This window comes from Bos mutus, chromosome 5 (genome assembly GCF_027580195.1).
Source record: "Bos mutus isolate GX-2022 chromosome 5, NWIPB_WYAK_1.1, whole genome shotgun sequence".
NCBI classification, from domain to species: Eukaryota; Metazoa; Chordata; class Mammalia; order Artiodactyla; family Bovidae; genus Bos; species Bos mutus.
The window spans coordinates 16,250,410-16,266,950 of record NC_091621.1 but is presented as its reverse complement, the minus strand read 5'-3'; the positions used below and the strand labels follow the sequence as shown (position 1 = coordinate 16,266,950).

The window sequence follows — 16,541 nt, the reverse complement described above, 5'->3', positions numbered from 1 at the left end:
GCAATTGGAAATGTAAGGCTTTGGTGCTACTATGGTAAGAAATTTTGAGGACATTAGAAAAATGCCCCTAAATTATTGTAAACCAAGAAAATTTCCAGAGTGGAATGTAGGTTTTTTAATTTTCTGGCCCTAGATTTATACAAATGGTGAAATGTAAAAAAATTGAAAGACAGATCTGCATCTTATTCTCATCGTAAGCCCATGTGCCCTTTTTTTTCCCTGCTCTCAATAGACTTACTGTTTAGTAAGACAAATGCCATGAGGAGGTAGTAGGATGGTTTTTCTTTTCTTTTTTTCTTATCTCTTTGTAAATACCAAGGATTTCTCTTACGGTTAGGTGGAAAAGTCAGTTATTTTAAAACATTTCTAAAAAGGATAAAGGGGCTATAAATCAACTCTTGACACTTATAAGTACACTAATAGACTTGTTTTCCAGTGCTCTTGGACTCCAGTTAGATGGTGAGTTCTTTTTTCCTGGGCTTTGTGACTATTTCTTTGGGCAAACTTTCTTTATATTATAGCTGAAATTTTTATTAAAGAATTTTAGTGTGTTTAGTCAACCACTTAGATAATAAACTTTCTATTTAAACCTGCTGCTGCTGCTGCTAAGTCGCTTCAGTCGTGCCCGACTCTGTGCGACCCCATAGATGGCAGCCCACCAGGCTCCCCCGTCCCTGGGATTCTCCAGGCAAGAACAGTGGAGTGAGTTGCCATTTCCTTCTCCAGTGCATGAAAGTGAAAAGTGAAAGTGAAGTCGCTCAGTCGTGTCCGACTCTCAGCGACCCCATGGACTGCAGCCCACCAGGCTCCTCCATCCATGGGATTCTCCAGGCAAGAGTACTGGAGTGGGGTGCCATTGCCTTCTCCGTATTTAAACCTAGTAATGTATAATTTTGTTTTTGTGAAAGAGTAAAAATACTCAAGTTCCCATTTGAATTCTGGGAGGAAAGCTTGTGCTTATTAACTTGCCCTAGCTTTCTGGAGACTCATCATTTTGATGTTATAAAGGGAACCTCAGTTAAATTTGAAAAAGAAAATATTATATGCTTTACTAGAGTAAAATCTTAGTAGTCTTTGGGGTGACAGGGAAGACTGTTGCATTTTTCCCTAGCTCCCAGGGATTTTCAGAGACACCTTGAGTATCAGATAAGGTATTTGGGACCATTAGAAAAGTCTTAGGACCATTTTAAGGCTATGGGATCAAAAAAATTTTTATGTGCATTAAAAGACCTTACTGGCTAGCTGTGGAGATAAACTTGATAATTTATGAACAAAACAACAGTAGATATAGTGGGTTAGATTCTATAGTATAGATGGAATGTTGTAGAATTTAGTTGTATCTAACTGTGCAGTATGCTGCTGCTGCTAAGTCGCTTCAGTCGTGTCCGACTCTGTGTCATCCCATAGACTGCAGCCCACCAGGCTCCTCTGTCCCTGGGATTCTCCACGCAAGAACACTGGAGTGGGTTGCCATTTCCTTCTCCAATGCATGAAAGTGAAAAGTGAAAGTGAAGTCGCTCAGTTGTGTCTGACTCCTAGCGACCCCATGGACTACACAGCCTACCAGGCTCCTCCGTCCAACAAATATAAAAGAAAAAAGATAGAAATCAATGTAGGAAGTATGGATAGAGGTAGGAATTGAACTGGGCTTCAATAAAAGATTAGTATATAAAATTTATTTCATTTCAGTGGCTATATTTCAAATATTTATATTTTTCTGAGAGTTGCTTATTTAAATAACTTTTTTTTTTTTTTTGCCATTCTCCCAAATCTTGCCACCCTCTCCCTCTCCCACATTAAATAACTTTACTATGAAAAATTTCAAACATTTGAAAGCAGTGAAATAGTTAAATGAACTTCCATATGCAGTTGTTAGCTTGTGGCTACTCTTACTTCGTCTATAATCCTATCCCCTTTCCTGACTGTCTTGAAGAGAATCTGGTGTATGATTTCACCCTGAATATTTCAGTATATACCCCTAAATAATGACTTTAAAGACATAATATCAATACCATTTATACTTCTAAAATAATAAATAGTAATTCCTGAATATTAAATATTTGGTGTTCATATTTCCCTGACTGTATCATATTTTCTAAACAGCTTGTATGTTTAGTCAAATAAAGTCTGTATCTTGTAGTTGGTCAATATATGTTTAAAAATCACTTAATCTGAAAAATTCCCCCTCTCCTTTTTTTTTCCCCTAGTGTATTTGTTGAAGAAACTTGGTTATCTGTCCACTAATTTCCCACAAAGTGGATTTGATCAGATTCATTGTTTTTGGCTAGAATACTTTATAGTGTACTTCCATTAGGAGGAAGTGTGTGATGTCTATGAGTCTAATTTTCATGATGTCACCAGCCATTGATGAACCTTGTCTACATCCTTTATTGAATTTCATTAGTGGTTATAAAATGATGATATTCAATTTGTATTATTTTAACATTTATTTTAGCTTGAATTTTTTTTAGCAGTTTTATTTTTTAGTATTTATTTGTTTTATTTTTGGCTACTCTGGGTCTTCATTGCTGTGCGTGGGCTTTCTCCAGTTGAAGTGAGTGGGAGCTTCTCTTTAGACGTGACGTGCAGGCTTCTCATTGTGGTGGCTTCTTGTTGCAGAGCACGGGCTCTAGGGTGCGCGGGCTTCAACAGTTGTGATACATGGGCTTAGTTGCTCTGCGGCATGTGAAATCTTCCTGGACCAGGGATCAAACCCATGTCCCCTGCATTGGCAGGCGGATTCTTAACCACTGGACTACTAGGGAAGTCCTGGAATACTTTTATAAAGGGATACTTCCTCATTATTTACTTGGTTACTTTCAGGTGTATTTTATACAGCAAAGGGGAGACAGTTGCTTTGAATCTTCATTTTAATTAATGAATCTTTATTTTCAAAATAGTTTGTTCACTGCTGCTGCTAGTGACTGTTAAGTTTTTTGAATTGTCATTATGAACTCATCAATTTAAATATATTGATGTGTTTCAGTCTTATTTCTTTTTTATTATTGATGTCTCATTGATTAACTCATAATGGCAAATGGAAACCTCTTTAAGTTGGCTTCAGTGTCCTTTTTTAAAAAAAAAAAAAAACCTTTTCCATTTTGGCTACACTGCACAGTTTGTGTGATCTTAGTAGACTGAACCTGGGACCTTGGCAGTGAGAGTGGAATCATAATCACTGGACCACCAGGGAATTCCCTCCAGTGTTCTTTTCATGTGATCCTCCTAGTTTCTTTGTTTTCTGGTCTGACCTGATATTCAGAGATCCTCTTTTTCATTTACATTCATGGGCATGTAACAGCCATTGCCCCTTTTTTGGGAAATGGTGTTTAGAAGCCACAGTCTGGGTGCAAGAGGCACTATTACCTCGTGGATTGTTCATTATTTCTCGCTGTTTTTAGTGAAGAAGGCTAGGAAATAAGGTTTTTGTCTTTTTAAAAGCAAGTGTATTACAAGTTTGTTTCAGTATTTCCAATTCAAAGACAGGACTATAGATTTTTAAGTTCAGTATCTTTAATCTTATAGATTTGTATTTTTCAGATTGTGAAAATAATAATGTAATTATCATAAGAAATTTAAATAATTCAAAAAATGTAATAGGTGAAGACCCTGACCCTACCCCAGAACCGTTAGTTAACTACTTAACACAATTAATTTAAAGCCTTCATAGTGGATATTTTTTTCTTGTTTTTAAATTGAAGTATAGTTGATTTATATTATTAGTTTCAGGTGTACAGCATAGTGAGCCAGTATTTTTACAGATTATACTCAGTTAAAAGTTATTATAAGATAGTGCCTCTAATTTCCTGTGCTATATAATATATCCTTGTTGGTTATCTATTTTATATGTAGTAGTTTGTATCTCTTAACTCCATACCCTTAATTTGCTCCACACCCCTTTCCTCTCACCTCTGGTAACCACTAGTTTGTTGTTGTTTCATTGGAGAAGGAAATGCACCCCACTCCAGTGTTCTTGCCTGGAGAATCCCAGGGACGGCGGAGCCTGGTGGGCTGCCGTCTCTGGGGTCTCACAGAGTCGGACACGACTGAAGCGACTTAGCAGTTTGTTGTTTTATATCTGTGAGTCTGTTGCTTTTTTGTGTGTATTTTCATTTGTATTATTCTAATTTTTCTTTATTTTTCCTTTAAAATTTTTACTTATTTACTTTTAATCAAAGTGTGGTTGATTTACTATGTTGTTGTTAGTTTCTGGTGTGCAACAAACTAATTCAGTTATACATGTAAATATATTCTTTTTCATACTCTTTTTCATTATGGTTTTTTATAAGATACTGAATGTAATTACCTGTGCTATACAGTAGGACCTCATTGTTTATCCATTTTATATATAATAATTTGCATTTGCTAGTCCCAACTTCCCAATCCAACCCTCCCTTGCCCCCTATTGTATTATGTTTTAGATTCTGCGTATAAGTGATACACAGTATTTATCTTTCTCTGTTTGACCTATTTCACTAAGCATAAAATTTTCTGGGTCCATCCATATTGCTGCAGATGGCTGGATTTCATTCCTTTTTATGGCTGAGGAATATGTTTTGTGTATTGTGTGTGTGTGTGTTTGTGTGTATCTCAGTCTCACATTTTCTTTATCCATTCATAGGTTGATGAGCATGTTGTAGTGGTGGTTTAGTCGCTAACTCATGTCCGACTCTGCAACCCCATGGACTGTAACCCACCAGGGTTCTCTGTCCATGGGGATTCTCCAGGCAAGAATACTGGATGGGTTGCCATTTCCTTCTCCAGGGGGTCTTCCCAACCCAGGGATTGAACCTGGGTCTCCTGCATTAGAGGCAGATTCTTTACCATCTCAGCTTTGAGAGAAGCCACGAGCATCTTGGTTGCTTCCTTATCTTGGCCATTGTAAATAGTGCTTCATGGATATTGGGGTGCATGTATCTTTTTGAATTAGTATTTTCATTTTCTTCAGATATATGCCCTGGAATGGAATTGCTGGATCCTCTGGTATTTCTATTTTTAGTTTTTTTGAGGAAACGTCATACTGTTTTCCATAGTGACTCTTCCAAATTATATTTCCACTAATAATGTACCAAGGGTTCCCTTTTCTCTGCATTCTTTCCAGTGTGAAGTAAGTCAGAAAGAGAAAGAAAAATACCATATGATACCACTTACATGTTCATAGCAGCACTATTCACAATAGCCAAAACAATGAATACAACCTAAATGTCCATCAACAGAGGAATGGATAAGGAAGATGTGGTACATATATACAGTGGAATACTATTCAACCATAAAAAGAACAAAATAACACCATTTACAGCAACATGGATGCAACTAGAGATTATCATACTGATTGAAGAAAGTCAGAAAGAGAAGTACCTTATTATATCACTTATATGCAGAATCTAAAATATGGCACAAACGAACCTGTTTACAAAACAGAAACAGACTTGTTGACATAGAGAACAGACTGGTTGCCAAGAGCCAGGGAGAAGGATAGATTGGGAGTTTGAAATTAGCAGATGCAAACTATTCAGTTCAGTTCAGTCACTCAATTGTGTCCGATGCTTTGCGACCCCATGAATTGCAGCACACCAGGCCTCCCTGTCCATCACCAACTCCCAGAGTTCACTCAAACTCACGTCCATCGAGTCAGTGATGCCATCCAGCCATCTCATCCTCTGTCGTCCCCTTCTCCTCCTGCCCCCAATCCCTCCCAGCATCAGAGTCTTTTCCAATGAGTCAACTCTTCGCATGAGGTGGCCAAAGTACTGGAGTTTCAGCTTTAGCATCATTCCTTCCAAAGAACACCCAGGACTGATCTCCTTTGGAATGGTCCGGTTGGATCTCCTTGCAGTCCAAGCTACTCGCAAGAGTCTTCTCCAACATCACAGTTCAAAAGCATCAGTTCTTCGGCGCTCAGCTTTTTCACAGTCCAACTCTCACATCCATACATGACCACAGGAAAAACCATAGCCTTGACTAGATGGACCTTTGTTGGCAAAGTAATGTCTCTGCTTTTCAATATGCTATCTGCTGCTGCTGCTGCTAAGTCGTTTCAGTCGTGTCCGACTCTGTGCAACCCCATAGACGGTAGCCCACCAGGCTTCCCTGTCCCTGGGATTCTCCAAGCAAGAACACTGGAGTGGGTTGCCATTTCCTTCTCCAGAATATGCTATCTAGGTTGGTCATAACTTTCCTTCCAAGGAGTAAGCGTCTTTTAATTTCATGGCTGCAATCGCCATCTGCAGTGATTTTGGAGCCCCCAAAAATAAAGTCTGACACTGTTTCCACTGTTTCCCCATCTATTTGCCATGAAGTGATGGGACCAGATGCCCATGATCTTAGTTTTCTGAATGTTGATCTTTAAGCCAACTTTTTCACTCTCCTCTTTCACTTTCATTCATCTTTAGGTTGGTGCAAATGTAATTGCTGTGCTGGACCATGAATTTTAAATACATATAACTAGGCTCAAAGAGTCAGACACAACTGAAGCAACTTAGCACACACACAAGTACATCTTTACTAATCAAGATAGAAACCATTAAAATCAACACACTTTTTTATTTTATTTTTCAATCAACACATTTTTGCCAGTGAAAAATGTTTGTTTATTCCTGTAGTGTGAATATCTGTGCTTCAGGATTCGTCGAACTCTTGGAAAGCATTTTCTGCCTCCTGCTGGTTGTGGAAGCATTCCCCCTGCAGAAAGCTGTTAAGATGCTTGAAGAAGTGGTGGTTGGTCAGGTGAACGTGGCAGATGAGGCAAAACTTCGCAGCCAATTTATTCAACTTCTGAAGCGTTGGTTGTCCTGGAGAAGAACTGGGTCCTTTCTGTTGACTGACAGCAGCTGCAGGCATTGTAGTTTTCAGTGCATCTCACTGATTTGCTGAGCATACTTATCAGATGTAACAATTTCGCTGGGATTCAGAAAGCTGTAGTGAATTAGATTGGCAGCAGACCACCAAACAGTGACCATGACCTTTTTTTTTGGTTCAGGTTTGGCTTTGGGAATGCTTTGGAGCTTCTTGGTCCATTCACTGAGCTGGTTGTTGATGATTGTCATATAAAATCCACTTTTCATTGCATGTCATGATCCAATCAAGAAATGGTTCATTGTTGCCTAGAATAAGAGAAGATGACAATTCAAAAGGACAATTTTTTTGATTTTTGATCAGTTCATGAGGTACCCACTTATTAAGCTTTTTACCTTTCCAGTTTGCTTCAAATTCCATATGGTTGATGGTGAGTTCTTTAGCAACTTCTCATATAATTTTAAGAGGATCAGCTTTGATGATGGTGCTCAGTTGTCATTACCTTCCGATGACCGACCACTATGCTCCTCATCTTCAAGGCTCTTGTCTCCTTTGTAAAACTTCTTGAGTCACCACTGCACTATATGTTCATTAGCAGTTCCTGAGCCAAATGCGTTTTTGATGTTGTGGTTGTCTCCTCTGCTTTTTACAACCCATTTTTGAACTTGAATAAGAAAATCACTTGAATTTTCTTTTTGTCTAACATCATTTCCATAATCTAAAGTGTATATAAAACAAACAACAAGTAATGTCATCAGCAAAAAAAAACATAGAACAAGAAATACACATTAAAATGATGTATAACATAACCATATTTATTTAAGAATGTATTCCAGTATCATGACAAATTTCAACAATGCAAAGCTGCAATTACTTTTGCACCAGCCTAATGTGTGTGTGTGTGTGTGTGTGTGTGATGGATAAACAACAAGGTCCTACTGTAGAGCACAGGGAACTATATTCAATATCCTGTGATAAACCATAAGGGAAAAGACTATGAAAAAATATATAGTATGTGTATAACTGAACCACTTTGCTATATAGTAGAAATGAACATGACATTGTAAATCAACTATACTTGAAAAAAATAAAAAATTTAAAAAGACATTAGGGATTAACATTTTCTGAGGCTGGAAAAAGAAAGATAAGAAGTTATTCCTAATGTGAAAAATTACGTATTTTTAGATTTGCTCTTTGAATTGGTGTCACATTTATATGGTATAAGGTTCTACTGACAGAAAAAAGTAGAGTGAAATTTTCTTCTTTTTCCTACCATATAAACCAGTCATTTCCTCTTTCCAGGGGCAACTAGGGTTACCAGTTTTTGTGTATCCTGTGCACTTACAAGCATGAAATATACACATACATGAAAATGTGTCTATGTTCTTTTCTTCCTTTTTTAAAAAATGATTGTCTTGTACTTTTCTTACACATACATCAAGTTGTATGTGTTGTTGTGATTCAGACTTACAACATAACATCAAAAATTTCCTTATTCTTGTTTGCATCTGTACAGTATTATGGGCTGTGTATGAAGTTTCTATCATTTATAGTATTTATGGTTATTATTGTGCTATGTTATCAGTAAGGTTTTTAAGGCAAATCTCTACAATTTAAGATACTTTTAGGGGAAGAGTTGAGCACAGGGGCAAATCAGGAGTAGTTATGTATGTTTCTTATTTAAGTACGTTACATACATTTTTGCAAGCATTTTCCCTACTCTTTTCATAGTGACTTGTAACTCTTCAAAAAAAAAAGCATTTTGACTTTTTTCTCAGTTATAAACAGTGCTGCATTAATAACTTTGTACATATGTTATTTTGCATATTTGTAATAATTATTAAGATAATTTTCTAAAGGTATATACTTTGCAGTTTTTATAAACATTGTAAAATTGACTTCTAAATATATATGAAGTTTACATTTCTACCAGTAGTTGATTCGAGATTTGAGAGATAGGATTTAGTCATGGTGGATACATACAAAATAACCACTTTGAAATGTTTCCACACATGTATATTTGGTGTGCATTCAGCTTAGCCTAGTTCATTCAACACAGTTAACTGAGTGCCTCTGAACCAACGTAGTCTTTGCTCTCATAAGCAACTATAGCTGATTAAGCTATCAGGGAAGGCTTTCTGCAAGAGCAGAGCCTTGAAGGACAAGTGGGGCAGGGGAAATTCTAGATTAGCAGTTCTCAAATCTTAGTCTGACTTTTTAACTCTTTAAAAAATTATTACGGACTCCAAAGAACTTTTATTTATGTGGGTTATATTTGCCAATATTTACTATTTAGAAATTAAAACTCAGGAAACATTTAAATATTTATTAATTTATTAAAAATAGTAAATTCCTTACATATTAATGTATGACACACTTTAATTTTTTATATATAATTTTTAATTAAAGATTGCACTTCACTTGCAGTTACTAAAATATTGGCTATATTCCCTGCATTGTACAATACATCCTTATAGCCTATTTTATAACCAAAGAAATGCAAAAAAGCAAAATGGCTGTCTAAGAAGGCCTTACAAATAGCTGTGAAAAGAAGGGAAGCAAAAAGCAAAGGAGAAAAGGAAAGATATAAACATCTAAATGCAGAGTTCCAAAGAAGAGCAAGAAGAGATAAGAAAGCCTTCCTCAGCGATCAATGCAAAGAAATAGAGGAAAACAATAGAATGGGAAAGACTAGAGATCGCGTCAAGAAAATTAGAGATACCAAGGGAACATTTCATGCAAAGATGGGCACAATAAAGGACAGAAATGGTAGGGACCTAACAGAAGCAGAAGATATTAAGAAGAGGTGGCAAGAATACACAGAACTGTACAAAAAAGATCTTCATGACCCTGATAATCATGATGATGTGATCACTCATCTAGAGCTAGACATCCTGGAATGTGAAGTCAAGTGGGCCTAGCATCACTACGAACAAAGCTAGTGGAGGTGATGGAATTCCAGTTGAGCTATTTCAAATCCTAAAAGATGCTGCTGTTAAAGTGCTGCACTCAGTATGCCAGCAAATTTGGAAAACTCAGCAGTGGCCACAGGACTTGAAGAGGTCAGTTTTCATTCCAGTGCCAAAGGCAATGCCAAAAAATGCTCAAACTACCACACAATTGCACTTATCTCACACGCTAATAAAGTAATGCTTAAAATTCTCCAAGCCAGACTTCAGCAATACGTGAACGGTGAACTTCCAGCTGTTCAAGCTGGTTTTAGAAAAGGCAAAGGAACCAGAGATCAAATCACAAACGTCCGCTGGATCATTTCTGGCTTTACTGACTATGCCAAAGCCTTTGACTGTGTGGATCACAATAAACTGTGGAAAATTCTGAAAGAGTTGGGAATACCAACCATCAGGAAGCAACAGTTAGAACTGGACATGGAACAATAGACTGGTTCCTAATAAGGAATACGTCAAGGCTGTCATGAGAAACGCTGGGCTGGATGAAGCACAAGCTGGAATCAAGATTGCTGGGAGAAATATCAATAACCTCAGATATGCAGATGACACCACCCTTATGCCAGAAAGTGAAGAAGAACTAAAGAGCCTCTTGATGAAAGTGAAAGAGGAGAGTGAAAAAGTTGGCTTAAAGCTCAACGTTCAGAAAACTAAGATCATGGCATCTGGTCCCATCACTTCATGGCACATAGATGGAGAAACAGTGGAAACAGTGGCTGACTTTATTTTTCTGGGCTCCAAAATCACTGCAGATGGTGACTGCAGCCATGAAATTAAAAGATGCTTACTCCTTGGAAGGAAAGTTATGACCAACCTAGACAGCGTATTAAAAAGCAGAGACATTGCCAACAAAGGTCCATCTAGTCAAAGCTATGGTTTTTCCAGTGGTCATGTATGCATGTGAGAGTTGGACTATAAAGAAAGCTGAGCGCTGAAGAATGGATGCTTTTGAACTGTAGTGTTGGAGAAGACTCTTGGGAGTCCCTTGGACTGCAAGGAGATCCAACCAGTCCATTCTAAAGGAGATCAGTTCTGGGTGTTCATTGGAAGGACTGATGTTGAAGCTGAAACTCCAATACTTTGGCCACATGATGCGAAGAGCTGACTCATTTGAAAAGACTGATGCTGGGAAAGAGTGAGGACAGGAGGAGAAGGGGACGACAGGATGAAATGGCTGGATGGCATTACTGACTCGATGGACGTGGGTTTGGGTGAACTCCGGGAGTTGGTGATGGACAGGGAGGCCTGGCGTGCTGCGGTTCACGGGTTCGCAGAGTCAGACACGATTGAGGGACTGAACTGAGTTTCTGTCTCCCACTCTCCCACCCCTATGTTGCCTGCTCGTGCCCACCCCCCACCCCTCCCCCTAGTAACCACTGATTTGTTCTCTGTATCTGTAAGTCTGCTTTTTTATGTTCATTAGTTTGTTGTATTTTTTAGATTCGACATATAAGTAACATCCCATAGTATTTGCCTTTCTCTCTTTGTCTTATTTCATTTAGCATAATGCCCTTCAAGTCCACCCATGTTGCTGCAAATGGCAAAATTTTGTTCTTTTTATGGCTGAGTAATATTCCTGTGTGTGTGTGTGCACACGTGCCTACATGTATGTGTGTATATACACACACAGTAGAATTGCTGGGTCATATGGTAATGGCACCCCACTCCAGTACTCTTGCCTGGAAAATCCCATGGATGGAGGACCCTGGTGGGCCGCAGTCCATGGGGTCGCTAAGAGTCGGGAACGACAGAGCGACATCACTTTCACTTTTCACTTTCATGCTTTGGAGAGCAAAATGGTAATCGACTCCATTGTTCTTGCCTGGAGAATCCCAGGGACGGGGGAGCCTGGTGGACTGCCATCTATGGGGATGCACAGAGTCGGACACGACTGAAGCGACTTAGCAGCAGCAGTAGCATGGTAGTTCTGTTTTTAGCTTTTTGAGGAGCCTCCATACTGTTTTCCACAGTGGCTGCTCCAGTTTACATTCCTGCCAACGATGTACAAGGATTCCCTTTCCTCCTCATCCTTGCCGACATTTGTCATTAATGTTCTATTTTCTTATAGCCATCCTGTGAGGTGGTATCTCATTGTGGTTTTGATTGCCATTTCCAGTGATGTTGAGCATCTTCTCCTGTGCCTGTTGACCATTTCTATTTCCTCTTTGGAAAATCACCTATTCACTTCTTCTGCCCATTTTTTTATAATATACTTTTTAATGAAAACACTAATTTTTAAAAAAATTTATTTTATTGAGGTATAGTTGATTTACAATGTTGCATTAATTTCTGCTGTACAGCAAAGTGATTCATTATACAGAAACACACAAATATATATATATATACACTTATTCATATTCTTTTCCATTATGATTTATTACTAGATGCTGAATATAATTTCCATCATCCTGTATATAATAGTTTGTATCTACTATTCCCAAACTCCCAATCTATCCCTCCCCCACCCCCTGACGTTGACAACCATAAGTCTGTTCTCTGTGAGTCTATTTCTGTTTTGTAGATAAATTCATTGTGTCTTTTTGTTGTTGTTGTTTTAATTTTTGGCTACGCTGTGCTGCATGTGGGATCTTCCCTGATTAGGGGTCAAACCCATACCTCCTGCATTGGAGGTGCAGAATCTTTTTTTTTTGGAGGTGCAGAATCTTAATCAAGGACTATGAGGGAAGTCCCCATTGTGCCATATTTTAGATTCCTCATACAAGTGATATCATATGGTATTTGTCTTTCCAGCTTACTTCACGTAGTGTGATAATTTCTAGGTCCATGTTGCCTCAAATGGTATTATTTCATTCTTTTTTATGGCTGAATAGTATTTCATTGTGTGTGTGTGTGTATGTATATATACCACATCTTCTTTATCCATTCATGTGTCGATGGACATTTAGGTTGTATCTGTGTCTTGGCTTTTGTAAATAGTGCTACTTTGAACAAAACGGTGTATGTGTCTCTTTGGATTACAGTTTTTTCCAGGTGTATAGCCAGGAGTAGGATTGCTGGATCATTTGGTAATTCTACTTTTAGTTTTCTGAGGGACGTCCATACTCTTTTCTGTTGTGACTGTACCAATTTTCATTCCTACCAACAGTGTAGGAGGGTTCCCTTTTCTCTACACCCTATTTAGCATTTGTTACTTGTGTGTGTGTATATATATATTTAGGTGCAGGGTCATAGTTATTGCACACAGGATCTTCACTCTGTTGCAGCATACCAGATCTTTAGTTGTGGCATGTGGAATCTAGTTCCCTGACCAGGACTGAACCCAGATTCCCTGCATTGGGAGTGCAGAGTCTTAGCCACTGGACTACCAGAGAAGTCCCTGAGCTCCACTTCCTGATGGGAATTGCTGCAAATAATCTATGGCCATGTTTAACCTATAACACTGGGCATTCCTTTTCCTTGTTCCTCTTCTTTTGTCTTCTTGCTCTTTCTCCCTCCTTTTCTCACCTCCCTTCCGTCCTTCAAGTTAAGTGGATAGTTGGTGGATTTTTAAAAATTACCTTGCCTTGCCTTGTCTTTTTCTCGAAGTTCATGTTAGAACAAAGCTTACTTGGTTAAAGGATTTCTTCTGTGATTTCTTGGTGTGGGGAAGGACCAGATATTTTTAGGTCTTGACTTTGTAACTTCTTTTCAAATTACCTTAGTAGTACCAAATATCTCTTAATACAGGAGAGATTAGTTTTTTCTTCAGGTGATTTTGATCTTAAAAAAAAATCCTTTTATTTGTAATTGCTAAGGTTTAACATTCTAGTCCTTTTATGATCTCTGTTCCCAGCCATTCAGTCATTCAGAAGTTATTTGTTAGTCATCCAGAGTTCCTGAAGTGGGTCTGAAATGGCAACTTTTTTCCATGGTGCTCATTGAAGTCAGGAAAGGAAAGGTTCCCTATCAGGAGAAGGTATCTGGATTGCAGTTGTCTTGAGTGGACAGTGTTTTTCACATGTGAAATCAGTAAGAATTTTGGGTAAGGTGCAGATGTCAGTGACCTGTCAGCCCATCAGGATAAATCAGCTCAAGTCCTAAATGAGGTGACAATGTCAGCACAATGAGCCCCTTGCCCTGAGTTTATTGGGCCTCTCGTTAAGGTAGCTGTCATAGCCCTTATTTTAAAGAAAAGTCTGAGTATTTGTTCAAGATTCAGCTGACTTTAAACATTATTTATTTTGGAGGGGGAAGGTCACTTTCAGTATAGATGCACCATTGGAAGTGACGTGTGGCTGTTCTTCAGATTATAGCCATTTTCATGTGCCCAAGTGTTACAGTTGTTCGCATCTTTTAAACTTGTCTCTAGGTGACTAGAGGCAACAGGTGACTGTTTCTCTGAGTAAGTTTAATTAATTGTCTTGGGTCCCAGACAAGTAGATTTGTTAACTGTAGTTTCTGATTTATCTGTTGCCCAAACTAGTGATAATTTGATAGGAATAGGAACTCAGAGGTGGCATTTTATTGTAAAAGATGGATGTTGGTTGCTAAATGCAGCTGATTGGAAGGCTGGGACAAAGAATCTGTTATTCTGGTGACAGGGTCATTATTTAGGCTTTCTAGAATGTGCCACTAGTCTGATGACTAAACTAAATCTCCCTACTCCTGTGAGGAGTGCTTCACAGAACTCTTATCAATTATGATACTCTTAAAGGATTTGCAACTTGGTTCAGATTAACCTGGTTGTTCTGCTTTTCCTCAGTGCAATACTAGTGGCCAGATTTTTGGTACTTGCTACTGCCTGAGAACTTTGGATCTGAACCCCACAGACCTAGAGGACTGTGTTGCCAGATAAGATTGCATCTATTTTTTGAGTGCAAATTTTACTTTCAGAGGTACGTTCTCTCTTCCAGAAAGGAAGAGAGCTTTTTGAGAATACAGGACAGATTGTTAGAATGAAGAGAACATAGGGTTTTGAAGCCTGGCTGTTTTTTTGGCTGTAGAAATAAGTTTTAAAAAACTGAACACCTCAGAGATAGTACCTGGCTTTGTAAGTGAATCAAACTATTAGAAAACTGTTACAGTGTTTATTGTGTGTCAGACACTATTTGGCATTGGCGGTACAGATATGAAAAAGACACATGAGATTTCTGCCCTCAGAGAGTTTACATTTTCTTGAGAACTTTGATAAAGAAGAAAATAAAGAAATAAGGTAATTAGAGAGTATAGTGCTATGAAGAAAATTGATATGGTGATGTGATTGAGAGTAAGAGGATACTTTAAATTGTGTGGTCAGATCTCTTCATAGTGACATATGAACTATTATTTGAAGTGGGGTTAGAACCAGCGTTTCCTGACGGAAGGTTACTGTTCTGGGCAGGAGGAACAACAAATACAAAGGACTTATGGGGAGTATGTGGTTTGGTATGTTCAAGAATAGGCAGGGCCAGGTTTTACAAGGCTCTGTAGACCTTGCTTTGGATGATGGAAAGCCATTAATGAAGGAAACTGGTTGAACAAGGAAGCTAAGTGATCTGATATACATGTTAAAAAGATCATTCATAACACATTGTAGATCAACTATACTTCAATTAAAAAAAAAAGATCACCCTTGATTCTCTGGGAAGAACAGACAGCAGAGTGCCCAGTGCAGAAGTAGAAAGATCAGTTGAGAGGCTCTTAGTGTAGATCAACTATACTTCAATTAAAAAAAAAAAAATCACTCTTGATTCTCTGGGAAGAACAGATAACAGAGTGCCCAGTGCAGAAGTAGAAAGATCAGTTGAGAGGCTCTTAGTGTAGTGTTAGTCGCTCAGTTGTGTCCTGCTCTTGGTGAGCCCATGGACTGTAGCCCACCAGGCTCCTCTGTCCATAGAATTCTCCAGGTAAGAATACTGGAGTGGGTAATCATTCCCTTCTCCAAGGGATCTTCTAGACCCAGGGATCAAACCCTGGTCTCCTGTATTCCAGGCAGATTCTATTGCATTTTATTAAAAAATTGCAATTATAAGGAATTCAACTTCTTTCAGAAAGTATTTCATTTTTAATTTTGATAGATTACAGTTTGGGCAAGAAAACCATCATAGCAATAAGTACTAGTGTGGGCTTTGAATTATGTTGCTCTTGATTCTCTGAGTCAGAGTTGGAAAGTGACTTTTTGGTGTGGCAAGGCCTCAATTTGAATCTCCTTTGCTCACTGAAGAATAAGACACATCTGGGCGTGTCTTGAGGGCCTTTAGGGAAAGGCAACCAGTAATTTCTTTGCATGAGGAAGAACAAGACATTTCGTGGGGAAAAAATTCACTGTGCAGATAGTGTTTCAGGACCAAGATTGGCGATGGAAAGGGGAAGGGCAGTATCCTCCGGTCACGCCTCCCAATCCTAACCAAACCACCACACATTGAATGCCAAAAGTCTGAGGGGAAGGGACTGTACGGAAACTGGAAGAGTTTTTTCATGGAAATCTGTGTAAGATACTGGGAAAGTGGACTTAGCGATGTGATATTCATAAAATAGAGTTATAAAACAAAATGATGAATTGGAGATACTCCTCACTGTATAGAACTTAGTAGCGCTTAGGTTTTTTTGTTTGTTTGTTTTTGTTTTTTAGGGCTTAGGTTTTGGAGACAGGCTGGCTTGAGCATATTAAGGGTTCTGGTGGTGGCACTCAGCACCCTGGGTTCCTAAAGTGGATTCAGCAGCAACCAGCCCTCAGAGTCCTATAATAACAATAATAATAAATATTGCAGTTGGAGTGAGGAGATGCTAAATTCTGTGTTTGTGATATTATTTCTACTCAGAGAAGAAAATTTTTTCTCTGGCCACTCTACTTTTGCTTCG

At 38.4% G+C, this 16,541-nt stretch overlaps 1 protein-coding gene across 12 annotated transcripts in view; it reads left to right on the top strand.

The window, feature by feature from the left end:
- Positions 1-16,541, top strand: part of R3HDM2 (R3H domain containing 2) — a 163,188-nt gene that overhangs the window by 32,897 nt on the left and 113,750 nt on the right. The gene's annotated exons all lie outside the window — the stretch shown is intronic.